Source organism: Sus scrofa, chromosome 8 (assembly GCF_054392235.1).
Source record: "Sus scrofa isolate SSC_HxYL_T2T_F1_AM1 chromosome 8, Sscrofa_HxYL_maternal_Yorkshire_Landrace_v2.0, whole genome shotgun sequence".
Lineage (NCBI taxonomy): Eukaryota > Metazoa > Chordata > Mammalia > Artiodactyla > Suidae > Sus > Sus scrofa.
The window spans coordinates 4,225,561-4,251,096 of NC_139390.1; the positions used below are offsets into that span (position 1 = coordinate 4,225,561).

The following is a 25,536-nucleotide window of genomic DNA, read 5'->3' on the forward strand; positions in this document are numbered from 1 at the left end:
AGCAGAGGGCGGAGAGACCTTCCACGCTTGGACCCCGTATCCCCACTTTTCGAGCTGTAGATGAAGATGTTCAACCTTGGGACTGAACACTTTCCTGTGCTTCGCGTCATTCCTCTGACCTGTCTGGGGCTCTGGCTGCCTGGGAACGCGGTTTCTTGGGGGCAAAGGTAGGAGTGTTTTTAAAGGGCTTGAATACAGATTTGTGCATCATGGCTACTGTAAATATAAAAAATAACATTTAGCAAAATTTCTCATTCGGGTGACCTTTAGAAGAGTAAGTCCACATATATAAGGCAGCTCTGGAGTAATCTGTAGATTACAGCAAACGCATCAGTCTCTCTTGCTCTAAAAAAAAATGATCACTTTCAGCTCCAGCATCTGATGACTTAGGGTTGAGTTCATTGTCTCATGACGTGTCTGATGGGTGAGGGGGCCTTGGCCCCGCAGGAGAGGGATCAGAATCGTGCCGTGAACATTTTCCCACGCGCATGGGTGTCTTGTCTTCGTGGTAAGATGATAAGGGCAATGGTGACAAAGAGGGAAACTGCTTATTTCTTGACTTCTACAGTGTCACCAGATGTAGATTTATGACCTCATTGGAACTCCGTACCCATCTGGGAGGTGATAGGAAGGACCTCATTTTATGTACCAGGAAACCGAGCCCAGAGAGGTCAGGCCGCATATCCAAAGTCACACAGCAGTGTCAGCAGTGTCATGGTTACTATTCCTACGTAACAAACCACTCTAAATCGTAGTGGCTTAAGACAACAGCTGTTTTGTGACGTCCCCTGGATTCCGTGGGGTCAGGAATTTGGGCAGATCTGTCCCACATGGCCACTACTGCATCTCCCTTCTGAGCTGGTGGGTGGGGTGGGCTAGTCTGGAGGGCCCAAGAGGGTTTTGCTCACGTGTGTTGTGCATGGTGGGGCTGGCTGGGGGGCCGGGCTCCCCTGGAACCATCAACGTGGCCTCTCCAGCATAGCGGTCTCAGGACGCTGGGTCGCTGTGTGCAGCAGCTGGCTTTCCCAAACCATGTGTCCCAGGAACGAGGGAGGAGACCTGATGGCTGACCTCGTCGGAGTCTCACATCGCCCGTTGTGTGACTTTGGTTTGTCAGGTCACAGGCTGGCCCAGGTTGAAGGGGGGTGAGATTCTGCCTTTGGATTTGGGCAGGGCCAGGTCACCCTGTGGAGAGCCGATGGGATGGGAGGCAGTGCCGTGACCCCCTTCGAGAAGCATAGTTGGCTGCAGACGGCCGGCTGAGCCACGAGCCACACTTGGCTTTGTCTGACCTCGGAGCTGCTGCACTTCCGGTGTCACCCTGAGCAGGCAGAGGAAGCAGAGGCCTTGTCTTCTGTGCCATTTCTCTGTTCAAAAATATGAAAAAGCATCCTCTATTTTGCCTGTTAAAATACAGAGTTTGCAGCAATGTGACCCTGGCGGGCATTATGTCAAGTGGAGCCAGACCTTAAGATCTTGTTCTATGTGGTGTCTAAAATGGCCAAACTGGGAGTTCCCGTCGTGGCGCAGTGGTTAATGAATCCAACTGGGAACCATGAGGTTGCAGGTTCGATCTCTGGCCTCGCTCAGTGGGTTAAGGATCCGGGGTTGCCGTGAGCTGTGGTGTAGCTCCCAGCCACGGCTTGGATCTGGTGTTGCTGTGGCTGTGGTGTAGGCCAGCAGCTACAGCTCTGATTGGACCCCTAGCCTGGGAACCTCCATATGCTGCGGGTGTGGCCCTAAAAAGACAAAAAGGCAAAATAAAATAAAATGGCCAAACTCTTTAAAAAATGAATAAAACAGCCAAACTCAGAGATACAGGGGCTAGGATGGTTACGAGGGGCTGGCAGTGGAGGAACCAGGGAGATGTTGGCCAAAGGGTCCAGTTATAAGATGAAGTTCTGGGGATCTAATGGGTGATCTGTATCCATTATATGTTATCATATAGTCTATAATATAGAGTATCATCTATAGCATGGTAACTACAGTTGAAAGTTGCTAAGAAAAAAGATCTTAGATATTCTCAGCACAAAAAAGCAAGGGTAGGAGTTCCCATCATGGCGCAGTGGTTAATGAATCCGACTAGAAGCCATGAGGTTGCAGGTTTGATCCCTGGCCTTGCTCGGTGGGTTAAGGATCCAATGTTGCCGTGAGCTGTGGTGTAGGTTGCAGACGCTTTCGGATCCCGTGTTGCTGTGGCTCTGGTGTAGGCCGGCGGCTGCAGCTCCAATTGGACCCCTAGCCTGGGAACCTCCATATGCCGTGGGAGTGGCCCTAGAAAAGGCAAAAAGACAAAAAAAAAAAAAAAAAAAAAAAAAAGCGAGGGTAATAGTGTGATGGGATGGAGGTGGCGGTCACCAAGGCCCTGGTGTTCATTACCTTGCAACATATGAATGTATCAAATCAATACATTGTATACCTTACACATGTGCATGGCTATATGTCTATTATGTCTCAGTAAAGCTGGAACAAATGAAAAATCAGAAAACAAGAGCCGAGGAAAAGCTTCTTTCAGGAAGTAGACTAGATTTCCCGCAGACCTGCCTCCCTGTGCGTGCACCAGATAGAAGTTATTAATATAAACGGGGTTCAGGTCGGGGTATAGCCCATCAGTGCTCCCCTGCTGGCTTTTCTATGCTGCAGGTGTGCTGTGCAGTGCCCACATCTGGGATGATGGCCTTGGATGGAGCTGTGCTTGCTTTTTGGCAGCCCCCTGCTGTTGGGGGAGGGCTGCAGTCGGGAACAGGTGAGCTGCCTGGTTTTTCTGCTCAGCTGGACTCTAAGGACATGGCGACCTCCCGGATCATCTGATTTGCTCAGCCTCAAGGGAGCAGTTTTATTGGAAACCATTACAGCCTGGTGGCCTGGCCCCAGACACAGCCCACCTGGCATCCACCCACTGGGTGGTCCCTGTCATCTGGGCGCATGGGATGGAAGGGACGGAAGTTGCCCTGCCACTTGGTGAGAGTGCACGTGTGCCTGTCCTGGGCTGGGCAGGCAGCGTCCGGGCATTGTCCCTGGGGCAGACACTGTCATGGTCCCCATCAACAGATGGGGAGCCAGGAGCTTAGGGAGAAGGGACATACTGAGTCCAAGGCTCTCTTCTGGTCTTGTTCTGAGTGACAGGTGGGCTGGCACCATCTGAAAATCATTGTTGTGAGTCCCGGGCAATGCCCTCTCCCCTCCAGGCTGTTCTGCTCTGGGATGGGGGACACTGGGCCACATTAGCTGCCCCCGCCCCCCAGGCTCCCAGCCTCAGAGTAAGTATGTGTGCGGGGGTCCCTTTCCCCTGGGCATCAGCAAAGCTATTGAAAAGAGCCTCTGTCAACCAGGGTGCAGGTCACAGGACAGGGGGGCACCTTGGCTTGGCTGCCATGGATGGGCTCAGCCTGCCCCCTTGGACCCTGGCCAACCAGGGGCCCCAGCAGCCAGAATTCACACCTTTATTTTTTTAATGGCTTTATTAAGATATAATTCACATACCCTGCAGTCCATCCATGTAAAGTGTACAGCTCAGTGGGTTTTTTGTATCTTATTCATTTTTTTAAATTGTGGTAAAATGTACATACGTAGAATTTGCCATTCTAATCATTTTCAGTGTACAGCTCCGTGGCATTAGTTCCATCCATAATGTCACACAACCATCGCCCCTGCCTCCAAAATGCTTTTATTATTCAAACAGAAGCTCTGTCCCCATTAAACTGTAAACCCCTCCCTCCACCCCTGGTGACCTCTAAGCCGTCCTCTGTTTTTATGAATTGGCCTCTTCTAGGACCCGTATGACCGCATCCCTACACCGTTTGTCCCTTGTGTCTAGCTTGTTTCACGGAGCAGAATGTCTTCCAGATTCGCCCATGCTGTGCAGTTGGCAAGAAAGGTAGATCTTTGAGAGCCTGAGGTTCCTGGGGCGGAAACTCAGTCACAAAGAGGGTTTGTTCTGTAGGAGGGGGAGGTGGGGAGGGGCCCCGCCCTGCACGCTGCCCTGCGCAGCCTCCTCACACACAGCATCCTCCTAAGTGGGCCCTTCTCTGCCGCAGCCGGAGGCACAGGGCAGATTCACCACCCACCCCTGCCAGCCATCGCCTCATCTGTTTTGCACCTCGTCTCACTGAGTCGCGAACAGCCCTAGAGGTGGGGTGGTTGTCTCCCCTTTATAGAAGAGGAAACAGGAGGTGGCAGAGCTGGGGTGCCCTGGGGGGGGTTCCTGATGCTCGGGCATTACCTGTGACTTCTAACTCCATTCCTTCTCTCTGGGGGCCCCTCCCCCATGCTAGGTCCCTGGTGCTTTTACAGCTGCAGAGGGGAAGGGCATTGGGAGGGGCTCAGGTCAGCCTGGGCCAGCCTTTCTCTGCATCCACTGCCCGTGTGCAGTGGACCTGCCTCAGCCCCTCTCATGCCTCCTTACCTTCAGGTCTAGATCGGGCCAGAAGATTCTTGCGATCTCTTCAAGGGCAGACTGAGATAACACCTTAGGTGCACCGAATACTCAGAAAGGTCCCATCAGATGTTGGTCTCTGCTGAGCAGTGGGATGCCGGACGGAGGAAGCCACACCCAACAGGTCCATGCCTGTCAGCATCCCAGGGAAGGATGCTCCAGGGCCACACTCGGCATCCTGGGAAAAGATGCTCCAGGGCTCAGATCTGACAGACACCCACCCCAATCCCTGCCCCACACCTTTAACCAGCCGAGGGCGTCCTGCAGTGCAGCCACGAGGACCTGGAGCTGGGCATGGGGGGGCGGCAAGCTTGCCGGGATGGCAGTGTGGCCAGTTCTGCACCATGGTCTCCTGCAGTCCCGTGGTGTTCCAGGAGGGTCCTGATCTGTGCTGGGCCAGAGGGGGAATTGTATTTCCAGGAAAGGGTTGGGCCATGACATCCAGCAGAATAGCAGGTCCCCAGGGACCCACAGGGCCTTGTGCCAAGGACTCAGTTGATAATTTTGCTTCCAGGTGACTCCCGAGCCCCAGGCTTGGGTGAGTTTGTTGGAGCTGGGAGCCCCCATGGTCAACCCTGTGAACCCCAGGCATGCCTTGTTCTGGCACCTTCCCTATGAGTGACCCAGTTTTCATAACTCCAAACTGGGACACTTTTCTGGCTACACACGCATGTCCATATGGGGACAGTGGGGTGGCAGGTGATAAATTGGGGCAGTGGCTGTATCCTTGGGAGGGGCTGTGAGGCTTGGTGACAGGTGACGATGCTGGGCCTGGAGACCCCTGCAGGCTGTGCTGGGGAAGCCGCACGGCATCCCCGGGCCTCACTTTCCTTCTTTGTGGAATGACTCCTGCTTTGAGGGCAGAGATGCCAGTGTGTTCTCGGAAGCAGAGGCATGTGCAGAAGGAAGTGGCACGTGGGTCTGAGGCCCTCACCTGGGAGCAGGGGCCCACGAAGACCCCGGGAAACAGTCCAGGGAGACTTGGATGGGACGAGGGTGAAACGGGCTGCACTGCAGGAACTGGGCAGTGAGGCAAGCCGGCTGCACCTGAGAGTTCAGCTCCCATGGTCACACATCGGGGATCTGATCCAAGGACATGCAAGTCATATTGAAGGGACAGATGGCCCCAGGCCAGCGGGAGGTGGCTGGATCCAATCATACATCTAAGGAAGGCACGGGTGTGTTTTTTCAACCATGCCGGGCAAGCGCAGTAGGACGCGGTCCCTCCCATCTCCTATCCAGGCTGTTTGGGGCCCGACCCCCCAGCCCTCATTCTGGGGGAGGGCTCCTCCTGACCTTCTGACCTTCTCTACCCTCACTCCGCTACTGCGGGGAGCGGGGGACACAGGTGTACCCTGATTAGTGGGTTTGGGACAGATTGTGACATCGAGGACCGGGTTGGGTCAGTGCGCCTGCGCCATGCGGAGGCGGTGGGCGGGGCCACTTCCAGGTTCTGGGGGAGCAGGTCCCCTGGTGTCAGAAGCACAGTCCACCCTCCCCCGGGCCTTGCTCTGGAGCCGGGCTTCCGCTGAGCCTGACTGCATACCTGACGCTCCTCTCCCTTTGGGGGGCTTCAGGCTTTTACATGAACAGGGGTGCCGTTCACTGAGTCCCCAGAGCAACTCAACCAAGTCCCTCAAAGGACTGGGGCCAGAGCGGGAGGTGGGGGGTGAAGGGACTTAGTACAAAGCGGGGGTGCAAAGGAGAGAACTTTCTTTCTTCTCCCTCCGCCCGGCCACCCCAAATGTGGCTGCATGGGACAGCTGGCACTGCGGGGAGGTGGCCGAGAATTAATTATGCTCGGGCTTTGTAAACAGGCAGCTATAAAAACCTATCGGCAGTTCAGCACCTTCTCCATAAAACAGGCTCGGCTGGATTTATAACCCGGGGCCCCTTCTCCAAGGCTGCTCACCGAGAAGGACAAAGAGGCCCCCCCTCCCCCTGCACCCCAGCTGGCCTGCCCCCTCCCAGCCTCCCCCCCACTCCCCGTTCAGCGATCCAATGCCATCCACTGCAGACCACACGGAAAATCCAGGAAGTGGAAGAGGACACATGCGGAATTAATGTGTTAGATGAAATTTGTCAAAATAAGCAGTTGGATTTAGCTGGAGAGCGTGGGATGTTTAGGAGAGGAACCATCCGGCAGAGGACAACGTAGCCTTGCTGAGAAGCCTGGTCAGAGAGGAAGGCGTCTCTAGACGGCTTCTAGAGAATTCGCACAAGCTGTGCAGGAATCTTTGTGCATTGGTTCATCCAGACAGCCCAGTTTATTGAGCAAATACTTTGTGTCAGGTGCTTTGCTGGGAGTGGGATGTATGGCCGTGGATAAGACTGACAAGGTCTGTCCTCTGAGGAGCCCCCGGAACAGATCAGATGGATGAGGGGTCAGCGCTGGGAAGGCGGCAGGGAGGAGCCAAAGGGCTGGGCTGCCCAGAGTGGGGCTGGGATGGCGGGCAGTCAGGGAAGGCTTCCTGGAAGAAGTGATTCCTTCATTGCGAATTTATCAGTGCCTGCTTTGTGCCAGCATTGAGATTGGTGTGGGGGATATCCCTGCAAGTTCTAGGATCTAAGGGGGAAACAGCGGTTGAGGGAGCAGGGAAGAGGGGTCCTGACGGCGGGCAGGGATCTGTCCGTGTGAGGCGGGAGGCAGCAGCGGCCCCTTTCAAGACCCCCATGGGGTGTGGAATTCTTGTCTCGAATTCAAGGACAAGGAAGTGGAGGTGGCGGTTTCTCAGCTCCTAAGTGAGTGGCTGAGATTTAAACCCAGACCTGCAGATGCCAGATCAGCCCTCGCCCAGGTCCGCACAGACCTCCTCACACCTGGGCTCCGGGATGGGTGCCACGTGCAGGAGTGGCAAGGCTTGGTTGGCCAGCTCTGCTGTCAGCCTTCCATCATGATTGGCTGGGCTGCTGCAGGGCCGGAATCCCCCATGCGGGCCCACTGTGCGAGTCATCTGGCATTTTCCTTTAGCACTGGCAGGCTTTGGGAGTGCAGTGGAACCATCGCTCGGCCTTTCTCTGACCCAGATGAAGGGCTGGGTAGCCATTGGCCTATGCTTTGTTCGGGTTAAGAATGAGGGGGTTGGCACAGGGGAGGGGGGAAGCCGGTGTGTGTGAAACAGATGCTGGATACCGGCCAGAGGCACTCCCGTGCCTATCTCGACAGCCATGTGTAGTCAGTGCTGGTACCGCCCACCCCCATCCTGTAGATAAGAAAACTGAGGCTCAGAGAGGTCAGGCGCCTTGCCCAGGGTTGCACAGCTAGCAGGGTGGTAGAATTAGGATTCCACCCCAGCCTTGCCTCACTCCAAAGCGAATGCTATTTCCGTCACACTCTGCATCTCCAAGGGCTAATTTTGATGCTGCAGGAACCACCCCCCCCCTGCCCCCGGGACCGCCCCGCCCCAGAGTGATCTAGGATAGGCAACACGATGAAAGAAAATCAAGGGGGCTCCCTCAGAAACGTGGCTCTGAAGCTCCCGTGGCCGCCTCTGTGGGCAGCTTGGCATCAGCCTCTTTCCAGTCCTTAGTGGCTCTGGGAGCGCCCTTCCCATGCCCAGGACTGGCCGTTTCTCTGGAAATCACAGCCCATCAGCATTTGGCATTTGGTGAAAGGAGAAGAGAAGATTCTGGCTTCTCAGACTGGGGCCTGTGTGGAATGTCACCCGTTTTCCAGAGCTCGAAGGCGAGGGCTCCATGGAGGCAGCCCACGCATGCTGCCCAGTGACCTGGCGTCCGGAGTATTTGCTTCCCGGCTGAACATATTGCTCCCCTGCCTCTTCTGTGCACCTCATCTGCCATGCGTGGGGGAGGGATGGGGGGAGGGTGGGTCCTGACACTGCAGCCCCTGCCCACTTGGTCCTGGGGGAGCCAGCTGAGAGGCAGGGGGCCTTGTGAGCGCAGGGGGGGCTTCAAGGTCCTGGGGCCTCCCCTCTGCATTTCATTTCTCGCAAACACATATTAAGTGGAATTTTATTAACAATTGCTTTTGCAGTTCCCGTCATGGCTCAGCAGTAATGAACCCAACTAGTATCCATGAGGACCCAGGTTCGATCCCTGGCTGCACTCAGTGGGTTAAGGATCTGGCATTGCCGTGAGCTGTGGTGTAGGGCGGCAGCTGTAGCTCCAATTCTACCCCTAGCCTGGGAACCTCCATATGCTGCAGGTGCGGCCCTAAAATCAAACAAAAAATAAACCTCATTTTGTTCTTAAAAATCAAAGTCATCTATTCATATGCTAAGAGACAGGACAGCAGTGTCACGAGGCGATACACTTCTTTCTGAATTGGCACATGGAACCCTGCCCCGTTCTCTTTCACAGCCGCAGAGGTTTCATTGTGGGCATGGGGCACAGTGGACCCAACAGTCACCTATAGAGAGGCTTTAGGGTGTGTCAGTCTTTCCCCATTTCTCATGCTGCTGCAACCTAACACCTGTGCTATTTATCTTAGGATTAATTCCCGCAGTGGATATTGGAGGGCCAACGCGCCAGTGTGTTTTAATTCGGATTCATGTAGCCCTGTTTGTGGTGCTGTCTGCCAGTCCCCACCTGCACCGGGCTGTCTGGCTTTCTACCCTGCACAACGCCTTTCTTTCTGAAGCAGCCGGGGGGCCTCTGTGCTCCTGGCTGGCCACGTGGAAGATGCTGAGCAGAGCGCGGTGCCCTGTCCGTGCCCTGTCCCTGCCCTCGGGTGCCCTGTCTCTGCCCCCAGGTGCCCTGGGTCACGAGAGCTGGCCAGGGTTTTGCGGGGACACCACTTTGGGATGGAGCTTGGCTGGTTGGTTCCTGAGGCCAAGTGTGGGGAGAAGGGTTGAGGGGCTCTCTGCTGGAAGGGGCCTCACTGGGGACATTTCTGCTGTCTGCCGGGATCAGCACCCCCTGCTCCCACTGCCCCAGATTAACTAGAACCTTCCAGGTTAACCAGTGAAGGGCCTTTCTTTGTTTCACGCATGCACTTGATACTAGAGTCCTTTGGGGTCTCAGATGCCATTGCCTGTGGCTCCTTTGCTTGTCTGGAGGCGGGGCCCACCAGGCGCAGATGCTAGTTCTGGGCCTTGGCCCTGCACCAGGAGTTCTGCCCGAAGGCCCTGGGAAGGGTCCCTTGGCTTCCAGGCCCCAGCTTGCCCTTGCAGAGAGGAGTGGGCCCTGGGACAAGGAGGAGCAATGGGGTGATTCAGATTCCAGAGGCCAAGGCCACGGAGGAGCAGGCTGAGTGTCCTCTGGGGACCTGAGCCTGAGCATTCAGCTCCATGGCCTGGAGCTCTGTGGGGTGTGCCGACCTGGGCAGGGCAGGGAGGCCCCAGAGCAGCTATTGAGATGGCTGCCTGCAAGGTCGGAGACCTGGGCCTGCGTGGGTCCTGGCCAGCCACCCCTCTCTGGGTGGCCTTGGGGCCTTGGTGTTTCCGTCAGCAAAGCAGGGATAACAGGTGTCAGGTCAGAGGGTGGCCGAGACAACTACGTGGGAAATGGGTGGAAAGGGCTTTGAACGCGTCCTGCGCTGAGTGGCCAACAAGTGTCTGCAGGCGTGGCTCTGCTCAGAAGCCTTGGGTTTTGGAGACCTGTTGAGCCACGCTTGCCTGTCTCCTCTGACAATACGTGATGGACTGCCGAGTCCCGGCGGGGAGCCCGCCACTCTTCTGCCCCTGGGGGGGGGGGCAACAGATACTTGCTGCATGAACTGGAGAACTTTGCCATGAGGGTTTAGAAGTACCAGGCAGATAGATGCCACCCATCCCACTGGGGCAGGGGGCCAGTGGTGCCCGAGCTTCGGGGTGTGCAGTGCTGGGGTACCCTCTGCTCTGACCCAAGGCATTTGAGGAAAGAGGTTTCAAAGTTCAGGAGTTTGTCCAGCTGCTGGATTTTTTTTTTTTTTTTTTTTTGGCTTCCCTGAGGCCTATGGAGTTCCCAGGCTAGGGATCAGATCTGAGCAGCAGTCATGATCTGAGCCGCAGCTGCGCAGTTGCAGCAATGCCAGAACCTTAACCCACTGTGTGGGGCCGGGGATTGAACCTGCGTCGCAGCACTCCCAAGATGCTGCTGATCCTGATGCACCACAGCGGGAACTCCCACACTGCTGGATTTGACCCCAGGCCGAGTCCCTGCAAACCTGGGCCTTCCCGGGCTGATCTAGGGCCTTCTCAAAGGGAGACAGAGGGGTATTGTTTTAGGTGCGATTGTCAATGTCCTCCTGGTCCTTCAATTGTCAAGGAAATGGCCTTGGTGCCCCCCAGAGAGGGGGGAGTGAAGGTCAAGCCCAGCTCTGAGCCCTGGTCACCTCCAATGCTGGTGAGGGCGGGTGGGGGGTGCCGGGTTGGGCCTTGAAATGTGCATGGTACCCTGGGTGCCTGTGAGTGCCTGCCTCTCTCCAGCGCATTTATCCTGAGTTCTTCCTCTGCAGAGACGAACAACAGCCGTTAAGGGGTTATTTCAAGGGGGTTCCCATGGAAACGGAGAGTGGGAGGTTCCTCTGAGCACTTGGGCAGTAGGAGTTGCCGAGGCCGCCTTGTCCCCCCCACCGGAGGGGTTGGGGGCCTCTGCCAGGACCTGTTCTGCACCTCCTGGGTTTCGGACAGGGGGGCACCTCCCCACCCGCTGCCAGCCAGTGTAACCCCGGTACTGCCCACCCAGGCCCCCAGGGCTCCCTCATATGAGACCCAGCTGTCTCTGGGGAGCGGTCCTTGCGTGCAGCCCCCTCTTCTCCAGCAGGACCCGAGTGGCAGCCAGAGTGCTCTTGGCAGCGCCTCTGTGCCTTGAGCCCGTTAACCAGCCATTGCCTGGATGAGTCTGTGCACCCTTAGTTTCCTCCTGCAGCCTTCAGGCTTTCATCAAGCCACTCCTTTATCTGGCAGGTGTTTTTTCACCCGCAGAGCCCATTGCTCAATGAAAGAGTGTGGACGTGGATTCCATCACCTCTCGGAGCCTCACTTTTCTCATCTGATTAATGGGAACACGGGCACTTGCCCTGCTTGCTTGATGGCTGGTGAGGGGTGGTGGGAAGGGGGGGAGGGCTGTGCAGGTGCCATCAATATTTTGGTGGCCACAGGGTTCATGGCTGACAGATAAGCTCCTGAAGGCGGGGAGACCCCTGGAACTGCCTCCTCTGAGGCTCAGACACCTGCCTAAGAGTCCTCAGGATGCTGAGACTCACCCCTCCCACAAGCCCCTGCATGGGCACCGTGGTTTTCTGTAACCCTTCCTCCAGTCCCGTGGCGGTGGGGGGGGGGCGCTAATTTCCCTTTTACTGATGAGAAAACTGAGGCTCAGCAAGGCAGCACTATCTCTGCTCACGCCTGAGAAGAGACGGAGCTGAGACTCAAGCCCAGGTTGAAGTCCAACTCTGGTGCCCTTTGCAAGGGTCCAGCTGCCCCCTCGTGGCCTGGTGGCCAGGCTGGCAGCTAGGGGTGGGGATGGGTTAAAACCCACGCTGGGGAGGAAATGAGTCTCAAAGCAAGGTGTGGGGGGGTGATCCAGGGAGGTGGAAGGTGCGGTGACGACGCCTTGGGGTCGTAGCTGACATTTTCTGCACACTTCCTAGGGGTCAAGTACTGTTCTAAGCACTTTAACCTGCCCTGGTGGTGCAGGTATGATGACGTCTCAGCCTCAGGTTCCAGGACACGTGCGGGGGCGAGAGCGAGGGTCCCAGTGGCCCTGGGAGCATCATGTCAGCGTGAGAATGTCCGGATCAAGCAGGGCCCTGCTCCTCAGAAAAGCCCCTTAAGCCGCTGGGACGAGTGACAGGCGTACGTTTAGAACCCTGCTTTTCTGAGACCTTACCACCTCCCCAGCCTGTATATGAAGCTCTGCTTTTGGGGGAGACGAAGGCAGTCGCTTGGCTTGTTCTTTGCCCCTTTGCTTAACAGGTGAACAGGCTGAACTTCTTCTGACCGTCTGTCCTTTTGCAAAACTGAATTAAATCCCCTTAAATGGGTTCCAATCAGATGCATAAAGTGCACGATTGGCAGGGCAGAGGCACATGACCGCAGCGTGCCCCTTCTTCCCTGGGCAGCAAACCCAAGATTCTGGACTCTTCTTAGGGGTTGCAGAGAAGAGTCAGGAGTCGCCCCACCCCCAGCCCCGGGGGAGGTTTTCTGACGCTGCTGGGCAATGGGCGGGAAGGCGCCGCGCAGAAATGGTCGTGGCAGCCTGCTCACCGGCCCAGTGGACGTCCTCTGACCTGTGCCGCATCCTCCTCTGGGTCACAGTAGGAACTGCTGAGTGCAAAGCCACCTGCCCAGCTGGTCGCTCGGGAACATGGAGACTTTTTGCCCCGTGATTCTCCTTCCACTTGCAGCCTCCCTGTACCCAGAGAAATTAAGAAACTAACCCTCCTGGTGCATCCCTCCTCCCCTGTTAGTAGCCTCCGAATTGCTGATCATTTTCTTTCCTGATCAGGTGTTTGGGTCCCCTAGGCTGTCATTGGCCAAGGGCTGCAAGCAGTTCAGATTTGTGAGGGGGGCTGGTAGCTTGCGCTGCTGTTGGGTTGGGCGACTCGGTACCCAGCATGGCCTCATCCCGCTGCCTCCAAGCCTGCGTGGGCCGAGCCGGGCTGCCGGGTAGGACGCACCCGGGAGCCATCTGTTTGCAGCCCTGGGACCAGATGGTCTGCAAGGACTCCTGGGGGGCGGAGTGGGGAGGGAATACATTTATGAGCACCCAGCATTCTCCGGAGCCTCTTTATAGCCCTACAAGCTGGGCATTGCCATGCTGTTTACACAGACCAGCGTGGCTGAGTCACTGGTGAAGGTCACGCAGCCAGCAAGGGGCAGGGTGGGGTTTGAACTCACGGTTCCTGACCCCTTAGCTTGTGTTCCTTCCACTAGGCTGCTGAGGTTCTCAATCACTGCTCCAGCTAAGTGCGTGGCGGTGGCCCGTGAGAAGTATCCATAAATAGGGGGTGACTGGCGCAGGAACGAGGTTGCTCCTCTCACGACGATGCCTGATGAGCCCCAGGTCCCGGGGTGTCTTTGGGCTTTTGCATGGCAGTTCGGACTGCCTCCTGCAGCAGTATTGGTCCACCAGAAAGGAAGGTTGGATCCGGAGGGCCCCCTGTGTGTGTCATCAGATTTTTGCATATAAAAACTCATAATAAAATCAGTGGAAAATGGAGATGCCATCTCCCATCTTTGAGAGATGGCACTGGTCCTGTTCAGGCTGATCAGGCTGGAGCGTGTGCAGAATTAGTCCTGCAGGTGGCTTCCCGGGGCGGTGGGGGGGGGTCCTCAGGAGAGCAGGGCCCAGGAGGGGAGAGGGAGGGGCCTCATCTGTCCTGGAGGTTTAAAAAGTCGGGGCTATCGCAGGGCATTGTTCTCCAGGATGCCTGGCGGGGAGCAAGGATTCCCATGATAGGCGGAAACGGATGGTGGTTGGTGGTAACCAGGCGGGGAGGCTGTCAAGCACAGGGATTCTGGACATGGCCTCAGAGCACTCGGACTCAAGGCCAAGTCCTCCTCTGCCCTGGGCGATTTGTGCATATTCTCTGAGCCGTGGTCTTCTTGCCGTGATAGAATCAATGCAGGTGCTTCCCTTAGGCGAATTCTGGGAACTCAGCATGTATTACGGAGAGCACCGCGCCCAGCCACATAACCAGCAGGTGCTCCATGCTAGGGCAGCAGATTGGAGCCAGGCAGACTGCCTGGCATTCAAAGTCCCACCCTCATATTATAGCTGTGTGACCTGGGGTGAGTTGCTTAATCTCTCTGTGCTTTGTTTACTCATCTGTAAAATGGAGATTATAAAACTACTCAAACTCTAGGGTTTTGGGAAGCTTAAATCAGTTAATTCGTGTAATTGCTTAGTGAGGGCTTGGGACCCAGCACGCGCTCAGGGTATCTTGGCGGCTCTGATGGTTGCCATGCTCATTGTCAGCCTCACCTTGACTGCCCCCCAAGCCCACCAGGGCCGTGCTGTTTGTGGTGCATAGTGGGGCCTGATCCACCTGAACTAAACTAAAGCGAATGGTCAGCAGAGCGTCATGGTCATGGATTGGTGGCCCCAGGGGCTGAAGCAGGTGGCCAAGGGCAGTCTTGGCTTCCTGGTGTGGGCGCCAGAGGGTCCAAGTGGGTCGGTCCTGAGCTCGAGCCTCCCCACTCGCCCGCCTTCCTGCCAAGAGCAGGCGGGAGACTCATCTGCAGTGCGAGGCTCAGAGGGAGGCATGGGCCTTCTGCTGGCGGGGGCGGACGGCCAGGTGCCGGGAACCAGCGCGGAAGACGGCGTGGTAGACAGTCTGGTGGCCTCCTTGCCCTGGGTCCGCCCAAGCCGCTGGCAGTTTCACTGCTTGCCAAGGCGCCGCACGTCCCAGCCTTCTGAGTCAAATCAGAATGTGACAGCCTTGGCTCAGCAGCTCAAGGAGCCGGATGAATCTGAGAGCGAGATGGGCATCTTGGCCAGCTGGCTTCTCCCACCCACGGTCCATGTTTGGCTCGGTTGGGCCATGTGCTGGCTTGGACCAGGTGGTCAGGTGGCCTATGCCACAGCCTGTGAGATGTGTAGGGGTGGTGGCGGGGGGCGGGGAGGAACCGCATTTGGCTGAGAGCTGCAGCAAGCATTTCTTTCTGACCAGGGAGAGGGTCCGTGGCCTGAGCTGTAGATGAAGATGCTGAGATGAAGCAGCTGGGTCCCTGTGCAAAGACACCTGGCGCCAGGAGGAGGTGGGGGACTCCTTTATTATGTGTCCAGTTCACCTCTGGGCTCCCCTTCCTCCTCTCTGGGACAGGAACGAGGGGAGCTGAGGCCTGGGCTGAGGAATGGAGCTCTAGGTGTGGGCGAGGGGCAGGGCCCCAGGTCGCTGAGGGGGTCACACCGCTGCAGAGGGGAAGGTGAGCGCGAGCCAGGTGGGCGGGCCTGGGCGGGTTCTCCAGGAAGAGGTGACAGCCTGAAGAAAGGTGGAGCAGTGAGGAAGGGCGTGTGCAGGGACTGTGGACCACGCAGCATAAGCAGGATTATACAGTGCGAGGCAGGAGTCAGGTGCAGACCCTGGAGGCCTGGAAGGGCAGGCCGAGGAGACTGGGTTTTTCCCCTGCGGCCGGCGGGCCCTGGCAGGGCTTCGCTGAGTGGGAGTCCGGAGTTAGGGTGTGAAGCCTCAGCACCGGGGTGGAGGGGGCAGGAACGTGAGATGGGAGGTGGGGGCTGTGGCCAAGGTCATCCAGCCTCTGCCTGTGACCCCTGTGTTGTTTTCATGCAAAGGACCCCTGAAGTACTTTCTCTTCCAGAGCCCACCTGGGTCTCCCTCAGGCTGCCAGAGCCCCCTTTGCCTGTGTGCTGGGGACCTCAAAGGCCCTGGGGACCTGTGTCCCCTGAGGGGCAGCCCTCACTCAATGCCTGGCAGCTCTGGTGGCCCACATGCCCCAGCCCCTTCCCGCCCCTAATTGGGACACCCTGACGGGGGACCTGTATTTTCCCCAGAGCTCCAAGGTCGAGCCGAAGTCGCCTCCCTTGGGACTTTTCTTGGTCTCACTCCCCTCTCAGCCCTCGTTCTGTCCTGGTCCCACTCCCGACACTTCCTCGGTTTTCCTGGAAACACGTCCTCATCACTTCCTGTCCAATCCTTGCGTCAGCGCCCACCCGCTTCTGGACGCAGCCTCATCTGCAGGGAAGCAAAGAGGTCAAGACACTCAGGGGGAAGTTCAGGGAAATACATGAGATAGGACCCAGGCCGTGGCTGCCAGCCGTGCCAGGAGGCTCTGAAGCAATGCCAGGTGGGGAGGCAAATGTGAGACCAGGGGCTGAACTGGAGGCTGGGAGTCAGCACCACGGATAGCGCCAGGGACAGGCGGGGATGCTGCCTCGTGTCTCCCCATTGGCTGGGCCCCAGGGACCACATGGGGTTTCAAGAATTGGCCCTATTACATCCAGCCTGTTTTCCCGTCCCTGTAAGCCACCCTCTGGTCAGTGCTGTGGTGCCTGGGGGCTTGGACCTCCCCTAAGAAGTTGCTGCTCTGTCCCTCCCACACCCATCCTGTGGATCCCTGGCCCAGGGGGACAGAATGTGGCAGGACTCTGGTTTTCCCTGTTTCTGCTTTCCCATTTATGGGATTGGGATTCTGGCTGAGCTCTCCAGGACGTGGGACGGATGGTTTAGCCATGAAGCTGTAAGTGTAGATAGACTTTTCTGAGCTCTTCCCCCCAAAGGAATCTGTGGGACATTTGCTCGCCAGTCCATCTGTCTACGCATCCAGCGTGGACTGCTTTGCAGTTGTTGGCTGACCCCCTGCTAGGCACTGGGGACTAGCGATGGCTAGGCCCTCCTGGCCTGGCCCGGGGAAGTAGCTTCGGAGGGAAGGGCCACTGGACAAAGAGACAACTACAGGGTCCTCCTGATGAGTTCTAGGAAGGATGGGACCACAGGGCTGAGACCTCTGTGCAATGTCGGAGGGAGGGAGCAGTGGTCCTTGAGCTGGTTCTGAGAGATAAGCAAGTTTTCCAGGCAGTGAAGTGAAAAGAGAGGGCCGGCTGGGTGGAGGTGATGGCCCCTGGGTGAGATAGGAGTTCCCGTTGTGGCTCAGTGGTAACAAATCCGATGAGTATCCATGAGGACTTGGGTTTGATCCCTGGCCTCGCTCAGTGGGTTGAATGATCTGGTGTTGCTGCGAGCTGTGGTGTAGGTTGCAGATGCGGCTCAGATCTGGCGTTGCTGCGGCTGTGGCGTAAGCTGGCAGCTGAGGCTCCGACTGGACCCCCAGCCTGGAAACTTCCATGTGCCGTGGGTGCGGCCCTGGAGGAACAGCCTGCTGTCTGTCAGAGGTATTAAAGCAGGAGTGTGAGTGTCAGATTCCCAATTTAGGAAGATCTCTCTGGACCGGGGGAAGACGTGGACCAGCTGGGGGAGCCTGGAGGCAGGAGGGTGGGAGGGAGATTTCCAGACTTTCCAGGGAATGGGAGTGGACCCAGGGCCCCGCTGTGACCAGAGGCACCATCAGCCCAGATCATGTCTCCCTAATTTAGAAAAAAATGAAAAGAAAGATACTTTTCTTTTCTCTGTCTTTTTTTTTTTTTTTTTTTTTTTTTTCTTTTTGTACAGCCATATCTGTGGCATATGGAAGTTCCCAGGCTAGGGGTCAAACCAGAGCTACAGCTGCCTACACCACAGCCACAGCCACGAGGGATCCAAGCCATGTCTGTGACCTACACCACAGCTCATGGGAACACTGGATCCTTAACCCACTGAGTGAGGCCAGGGATCGAATCCAGAACCTCATGGATCCTAGTCAGATTCGTTTCCACTGCGCCACGACAGGCACTCCATTTTTTTTTATTTAATACTTTTCATCTGTGCTCTTCTGGGTTGGAAATGAGCTATTTTGACTCATGCTAAAGTTAGATTTCTAATTTTCCTTTTAAACCATGTCTCATTTAGAGCATTAGAAACTGAAAAGCAGCCCCGTGTGAACGCGGCAGCATAAATCAGGGCACGTCACAAACTGCAGAACAAGTCATCTCTGTAAGAGTGCACATCCTTGCATTTATAATAAATCTAATTCTTTATCTTTTTAGGCTTCAGACTAGAGTAATCAGTCATTTCTGCTGATGCCGGCAAACCACTGCTTATGCAGGGTTAATGCAAAGCAGATTTGTTTGAACTGCCTTTGCTGTTGCTCGTGAATCTCACCACGGGCCCTTCTGCCTGTTTCAAGAGGGAAACATCCTCTATATTTCACTCTTGCCCTTTCTAGAAACGTGTGTGGCGGTCGTAGTGGCAAACACCATTTATTCAGCTCTCGCCACCTCCCTGGCGCTGTTGAGGGACTCAGCGGGGAAGGCCCCGTGTGATCTGCCCTGAGGTGCTCTGATTGCCCTCGTGACCTGCTGCGTTCGCTCTGTGCCCACATGACACGATGTCAGGTTTCTACCCCCTAAACTGTAGCGGGCCAGGGACCGCCTGTGTGCCACTCGTCTTGATTCACTTAATAGTCTTCTTTAGAAATGGACCCGCGGTCATAAACAGAAAACCAACAAATCCGGCCCAAATCAAAAAATTAACTATGAAGCTAAGTGCAGAGGTTTCTGCTTGAGCCGGATATATGCATTTCCAGAAAACCTCTTCATCTCGGAATGGTGTGCTACCAGCATCCGGGCTGATGGGCAGAATAAGGCCGGGTGGGGTGGACCACTGGAGTACCACGAAGCATCTAACCAAACACTAACAAAACAGTAACACGCCGATAAACATCTAGCACAGCTCTTTTAAACACACACACACACACACACTCTACATTCCTAATAAATAAATATTCCAGCGATTCTATAATTTTACTTTGAAGATAAAAGCCAAAGATCTTTGGCATGGAAGCAATCTGAATATCCATGGACAGATGAACGGATGAAGAAGATGCGGTATGTGTACACAGTGAAATACTACTCAGCCATCAAAAAGAACAAAAGAATGCCATTTGCAGCAGCATGGATGGAACTAGAGACTCTCATCCTGAGTGAAGTAAGTCAGAAAGAGAAAGACAGATACCATATGATATCACTTATATCTGGAATTTAATATACAGCACAAATGAACCTTTCCACAGAAAAGAAACTCATGGACTTGGAGAACAGGCTTGTGGTTGCCGAGGGGGAGGGGGAGGGAGTGAGATGGACTGGAAATTTGGGGTTAATAGATGCAAACTACGGCCCTTGGAATGGACAAGCAGTGAGACCCTGCTGTGTAGCCCTGGGAACTGTATCTGGGGAGCAGGATAATGTGAGAAAAAAGAATGTACACGTGTATGTGTGACTGGGTCACCTTGCTGTGCAGTGGAACATTGACAGAATGCTGTAAACCAGCTATAATGGAAAAAATAAAAATCATTAATAAAAAAAAAAGCAACGGTCTTTTGACGGAAAGGGTTGTAGAGGAGGGAGCTGACGTGTAGGTGGAAGCAAGTCCCAAGTACAGAACAGCGCATCGGCCGCCAACGCTTCCAGACGGAGCCGCGAGGCAGACGGGAGGGCCGTGGCCCGGTGTCCTGCGCCGTGTTCTTCTGAAGCTGCCGTGTGCAGCCTGCAGTCTCTTTCGCGTGTAGCCGCTTCCACGGGCTGGCACAAAACCTTAACTCGCCAAGACAAATCATGTTTGAGCCACTCCGACTTTCGCATTATACCAACATCCTTCTTCTCTTTGCGAATCGTGCATGACCTGATTTGCTTTGCACAAGCCGCAGGAGTAGCAGGACAACGGCAAGCGGCAGGATTAAATGCAGGCTCGAGGCGGCTGTGACAGGGCTCTGCCTCAGGACTGTTAACCCACTTGCTTGGGACGCGAAAAGATGGAGGAGCGAGGTTTTATGAGAATTCGGGCAGAGTCCTGTGAAATGCAGACCCTTTGCCTTCCAGAAAACCTGCTAAAACGTCAGCTAAGCCAACAGCAGAGCTATTGAGTCCTGAAGGTTGAAAGAAGAAAAACAAACCAAAATATTACCCTCCCCCCCCTTCCCAGGGTGCGTGGTTCTGTCACGATGAGAAAAGCTCCTGGTAGAGGCAGGAGACTGCAATTGACTTACACCAAAGGGAAGGCAGTTTGTCTGTACAGGTTTGTCATGAAGGGTCGATGAGCAAGATATGAAAGAGCAGACAGCAGAGGTGGGGAAGCCACGAGGTGCTCGAAGGGCTGCTCCCGCAGGGCTTGAGTGACAGCACCTGTCATAGTCCCAGGAGGGCGGGGAGGTTGAGACCCACCTTGGGCTGCTGCGCCTTTCTCTGTGCACTATGTTCCAGGCATATTCCTGAGTTTTTACAAGTATGTTTCAGTAAACAGGGGAGACAGATGGCAAGAGGCAGGACGCCTTCTGCTTCTCCTCTTTGCCTTGATTGAGTTTCGTTGTGAAGAAAGGGGCCCAGTGGATTTATAAATGACAGAGTCCCGGAGGAGGAGACACTTGACCAGCGCTCTGATCGATCCCAGTTTCCTCCGACTCCGGCCACGTCCTACTCCTCTCTGAGCCCCAGTTCCCCATCTTTCAAAGGAAGAGGGTTGGCTAAGCAGTGAGATCCTGCTGTAGAGCCTGGGAACTAGATCTAGACACTTGTGATGGAGCCTGAGGGAGGATAATGTGAGAAAAAGAACGTATATATGTACAGTTTGCTGTACGGTAGAAAATTGACAGAACACTGTAAACCAACTATAATGGAAAAAATAAAAAGCATGTTTTAAAAAAGAAGGAAGGGGTTGTGCTCGATGAACTCCAGAGGTTTTGTTTAGCCCTTATGTCTCAGCTCTCCTGTTACCAGCAGGCTAGCGGGATGGCCTAAGCCAGAGGTGTCATTTACTTCTGAGCAATTCCAGTTGTGTTTCTTGACAGCCAGGCGTGGCGCTTGACCAACTGTTTGGAGGAGATGGAGCAGGATGCCTGACCTTCACCTTGGTGGCCGTTAAACTGGGATGCCCAAAGAAGCCAGGCAGGCCGTGTCAATGAGCAGAGTACAAAGTGTGTAAGAAAGACTGCAGTGTGATGCCGGGACTGGCAGGGTGACATCCAGGTGTGCTAGGGAGACAGTGGCGGGGACTGTGGCCTGCTGGTGAGCATAGCCTTGTAGGACCCCAGAGTGGCCAGTTCTTATAATTTCTGAAAAGAAATAGGAAGTTGGGGTTTGTATATCAGATCTTTCCATTTTTAAAAAATTTTTAAAGTGAGAATTGCAACGATTTTTCATTTTTATTTATTTTGCTTTTTAGGGCCGCACCCGTGGCATATGGAGGTTCCCAGGCTAGGGGTTGAATTGAAGCTACAGCCCCCAGCCTACACCACAGCCACAGCAACACAGGATCGAAGCTGTGCCTGCGATCTACACCACAGCTCACGGCAGCACCAGATCCTTAACCCACTGAGCGAGGCCAGGGATCAAACCCGCAGCCTCTTGGTTCCTAGTCAGATTCGTTTCCGCTGCGCCACGATGGGAACTCCAGGCCTTTCCATTTTCAAATGTTCCCTAAGAAGTCTTAAAACATTTGGGCTTAAAGCCCAGCTTGGGCATTTGCAACCCCCATTGCGGCCTCTGCTTTGTAGTCTGTACAGAGGTTGGTGAACCACCGTCCCCTGGACTTCCTCCTATTTCTATAAATGAAGTTTGAATGGAACGCAGCCATAGCGATTGGTTCAGGGACGGTCTGGTACTTTCCTGCTATCGCAGCAGAGCGAGGAGCTGTGACAGAGACAGTGAGGCCTGCAAAGCCGAGAATGTTTTACCCTCTGGTCCTTTATGCTGTGGTCTCTGGAATGATTGGCCACTGGGGACCTGCTGTCTAGCACCCAGGACTCTCCCCAATAGTCTGTGGTGTCCATGTGGGAAAAGACTCTGACAAAGAATGGATGTGTGTATACGGGGAGCAGAATCACTTTGTTGCACAGCAGCAATAATCACGACGTTACACATCAACTATGCTTCAATAAAACTTTACAAAATGAAAAAAAAAAAAAAAAAAGAAAGAAAGAAAGAAGACATGCCCCAGATCTATATGATAGAGTCCTTGTGGGGCAAAGGAAACAGTCTGGGTTGGAGCCCAGATGACCCATGTTCAAAGCCTGGCTCAGGGAATTCTAGTCAAAAGACCGAGGAAAGACAGCGTCTCCCTTTTCTCCTCGTGGAAGTTATCCCGAAGTCACGGGTGCAAATGCAGATGCCATCAATGCGGAAAGCAGAGCCCCTGGAGCCTCCTGCATGGGGAGGTTCAGTCGGTCCAAAATGGGTACAGAAAGAGCCCAGAGGCAGAGCATAGGCCTGGCTACAGGGGAGCACGGACAGAGCGAGAGCCAGACTCTCCACATCCTGTGTGGTGCCCACAGGGGGCACACCCTGCAGCCCCTTTAATGGAGCAGGACCGTGTGCCCCCGCGGGCACAGGAGCCCCCACCCGCAGAGTTTGGTTTTTAATCGAGAGGTAAGCAACATGCAGGATATTCGTTTCAGGCGTACAACACGGTGATTCCATATTTGTGTACACTGGGAAATCACCACCACACTAAGTCTGGCTAATGTCCATCACCACACAGAGTTACAATTTTTTTTTTATGATGCAACTTTTAAAAGCTGCTCTCTGAGCGACTTTCAGGTTTATCCTGTGGCTGTTAGCCATGGTCACCCTGCTGTCCCCGTGACTTGTTGATTTTACAACTGAAGGTGTGCACCTTGGAACCACTTCATCCACCTTGCCCGCCCTCGACCCCCTGTTTCTGGCAACCACCAGTATGTTCTCTGTATCGCTGAGTTCGTTTGGTTTTTTTTAAGACTCCACATATAAGCGAGATCATAAAGTATTTGTCTTTCTCTGTCTGATTTATTTCACTTAGCATAATGCCCTCTAAGTCCATCCATGCTGTCAAAAAATGGTCAGATTTCCTCCTTTTTAAAGGCTGAATAATATTCCATTATATTATTAATATATTACATTATATTGTATAATAGTCCATTATATATATACCCACACACACGTATATGTATCACGTCACATTTTCTATAAACATTCATCTGTCACATCCAGTTTTAAACTAAGTAAAAGCAGACAGGTCTGGGCTGACCATGGTCTGACATGGACAAACCATAGTTTCTAGAAGCATCTCCTGGGGAGACAGGGCAGGGAAAAGAGGCTGTATGGGGTGCAGGCCTGCAGCCTCTGTTTTTTGCCCAGAAAAGTTTGGGCTGAGAGAACTGACCTTTACTCCCACCCCACGTCATAAGAGCTGTCCCACTTTTTGGACTCTCTCGCACAGGAGCCTCTTGTAGGTTGATGGCTAAGGAAGAGCTTACCTCATGCAAAGGTGAGTCACGTCGGTGGGAACCAGCACAGGCTCTATACTGAGTTTCCCTGAAAAACCAAGAACATAATGGGTGAAGAATACGTATGAGAAAAATATCGCCACAACGCAGGTGAACATTCCAGCTGTACATCATGTCTCGAATTAAGAAGTACTGGAGGCAGGCCCACCCATCAAGCAAAAACATGGCGTTGAGACTCGAGAACGCAGAAGAGGATGAAAACCTGATACAGCCGACCTTGGTGAGCTAGAAGGGCTGGAACGCAAACCCTACAACGGGGGAGCCCCAGTGGAGCTATCACGACAGGAAATGCAGGAGACACAGAGAGAGAGCTGGAAACAGGGTGGGGAAAAGCAGGGCAAATTCATACAAGCAACGAAAGGATACGGGAGGAGAACAGTGGTGACACAGAAGGCAGAAGGGGATCCAACCTACACATAATTGGTGGCTCTGAAGATGAGAATGGACATAATTAAAAATTTTACATGTCAATATCATTCAAGAAAACTTTCCAAATATAAGATTTTTGTATCGAAGTATAATTGACTTACAATATATGGTGTTAGTTTCAGGTGTACAGCAGAGATCAAATATATATATATATTCTTTTTCAGATTGTTTTTCCATTATAAGTTATTACACTGAGTATAGTTCCCTGTGCTATACAGCAGGACCGTGCTGTTTGTCTGTTTTATACAGTAGTGTGTATTTGTTAATCCCAAATTCCGGATTTATCCCTTAGCTCTCTCTTTCCCCTTTGGTTGCCATAAAGTTTTTTCTTCTATGTCTCTGAGTCTGTTTCGTAAGTAAGTTCATTTGTCTTTTTTAGATTCCACATATAAATGACATAATATTTGTCTTTCTTTTCTGGCCTATTTCATACTTCAGTACGATAATTTCTAGGTCCGTCCATGTTGCTGCAAGTGGCAATATTTCATTCTTTTTTATGGCCAAGTAGCATTTCCCAAATATGATTTGAGTTTATGGACTGAAGAAGAATACAGTGAGTGACTGAGGAAATACTGATATGATAAGGTCAACACAAAGACGTTACAGAGAAAGGACTCATTTCCTTATAAATCAAAATGAATACCCCCCCCCAAGGGGAGTTCTCATTGTGGTGCAACGGAAATGAATCCAACTAGTGTCCATGAATGGGTTTGATCCCTGGCCTCACTCAGTGGGTTAAGGATCTGGAGTTGCTGTGAGCTGTGGTGGAGGCTGGCAGCTGTAGCTCCGATTCGACCCCTAGCCTGGGAACCTCTATATGCCTTGGGTGTGGCCCTAAAAAGCAAAAAAAAAAAAAAAAAAAAAAGAATACCTTCCAAGAATTCAATAGGAAAATAAAGGAGATGAAAACAAAAGGAAATAGAGATACTTTTACAAATACGTAAAAAGATGTACTCACCCTCACACATCATAAGAAAATTGCAAAAAGACAAAAAAAAAAAAAAAGAAAATTGCAAGTTGAAATGAGACACCATTTTCGTCTATTAAATAGATAAAGTACAAGATATCTTTTTTTTTTTTTGCTTTTTTGGGGGGGCATGAGGAGGTTCCCGGGCTAGGGGTCAAATCTGAGCTGTAGGTGCCGGCCTACACCACAGCCACAGCCACCCTGTATCCAAGCCACATCTGTGACCTGGCAATGCCAGTTCCTTAACCCACCGAGCGAGGCCAGGGATCAAAGCCGCATCCTCATGAATACTAGTTGGTTTGTGCCCTGCTGAGCCACCAGGGGACCTCCCCAAGCTATTTGAGAATACACTGCAGTGATGAGCATGTAGAGGAAGCAGGAACTCACGACTCAAAGTTTCCCTTTGAACCATTATCGAATCAGGCACTCACACAAGTGAGAGGGGGCGTCTGTCCATGAGATCCGTCTTAGCATTTGGGTGGTCATGCGAGGAGATGGCAAAGGCTGTGATGACTGCCAAGAGGAACCAGGTAAATAAATCATTCCAGAATATGATAATGCACAGCAGTGAAAGGAACGAGACAGCCGATGTACGTCCATAGGGAACCATGTCTGAGACTCTTCAGGGGAAATGGGAAGGGCGCAGAGGCCTGGGTGATCTGTGACACTTTATGATCAAGATATGGTACCTTATGGCGTTCCCGCTGGGGCGCAGTGGGTGAAGACTCTGACTGCAGTGGCTCAGGTTGCCGTGGAGGCACAGGTTCGATGCCCAGTCTGGTGCAGTGGGTTCGAAGGATCTGGCGTTGCTGCAACCGTGGCTGTGGCTTGGATTCAGTCCCTGGCCTGGGAACGACCGTGTGCTGCGGGTGTGGCCATGAAACTTAAGAAAAAGTTTGAAAAGGTGGTATCTTCTGATCGCTGGTGCGTGGAATATCTCTAACAGGATA

General features: G+C 53.7%; 1 protein-coding gene and 1 long non-coding RNA gene across 3 annotated transcripts in view; both read left to right on the forward strand.

Moving 5' to 3' along the window:
* PPP2R2C (protein phosphatase 2 regulatory subunit Bgamma) overlaps positions 1 to 25,536 on the forward strand; it is a 135,122-nt gene that overhangs the window by 14,051 nt on the left and 95,535 nt on the right. The window lies entirely within an intron of this gene.
* LOC146400295 (uncharacterized) lies at positions 17,417 to 24,505 on the forward strand. The gene is made up of 2 exons (XR_014812136.1): positions 17,417 to 21,046; positions 24,462 to 24,505. It is a non-coding gene; the product is annotated as an uncharacterized LOC146400295 (long non-coding RNA).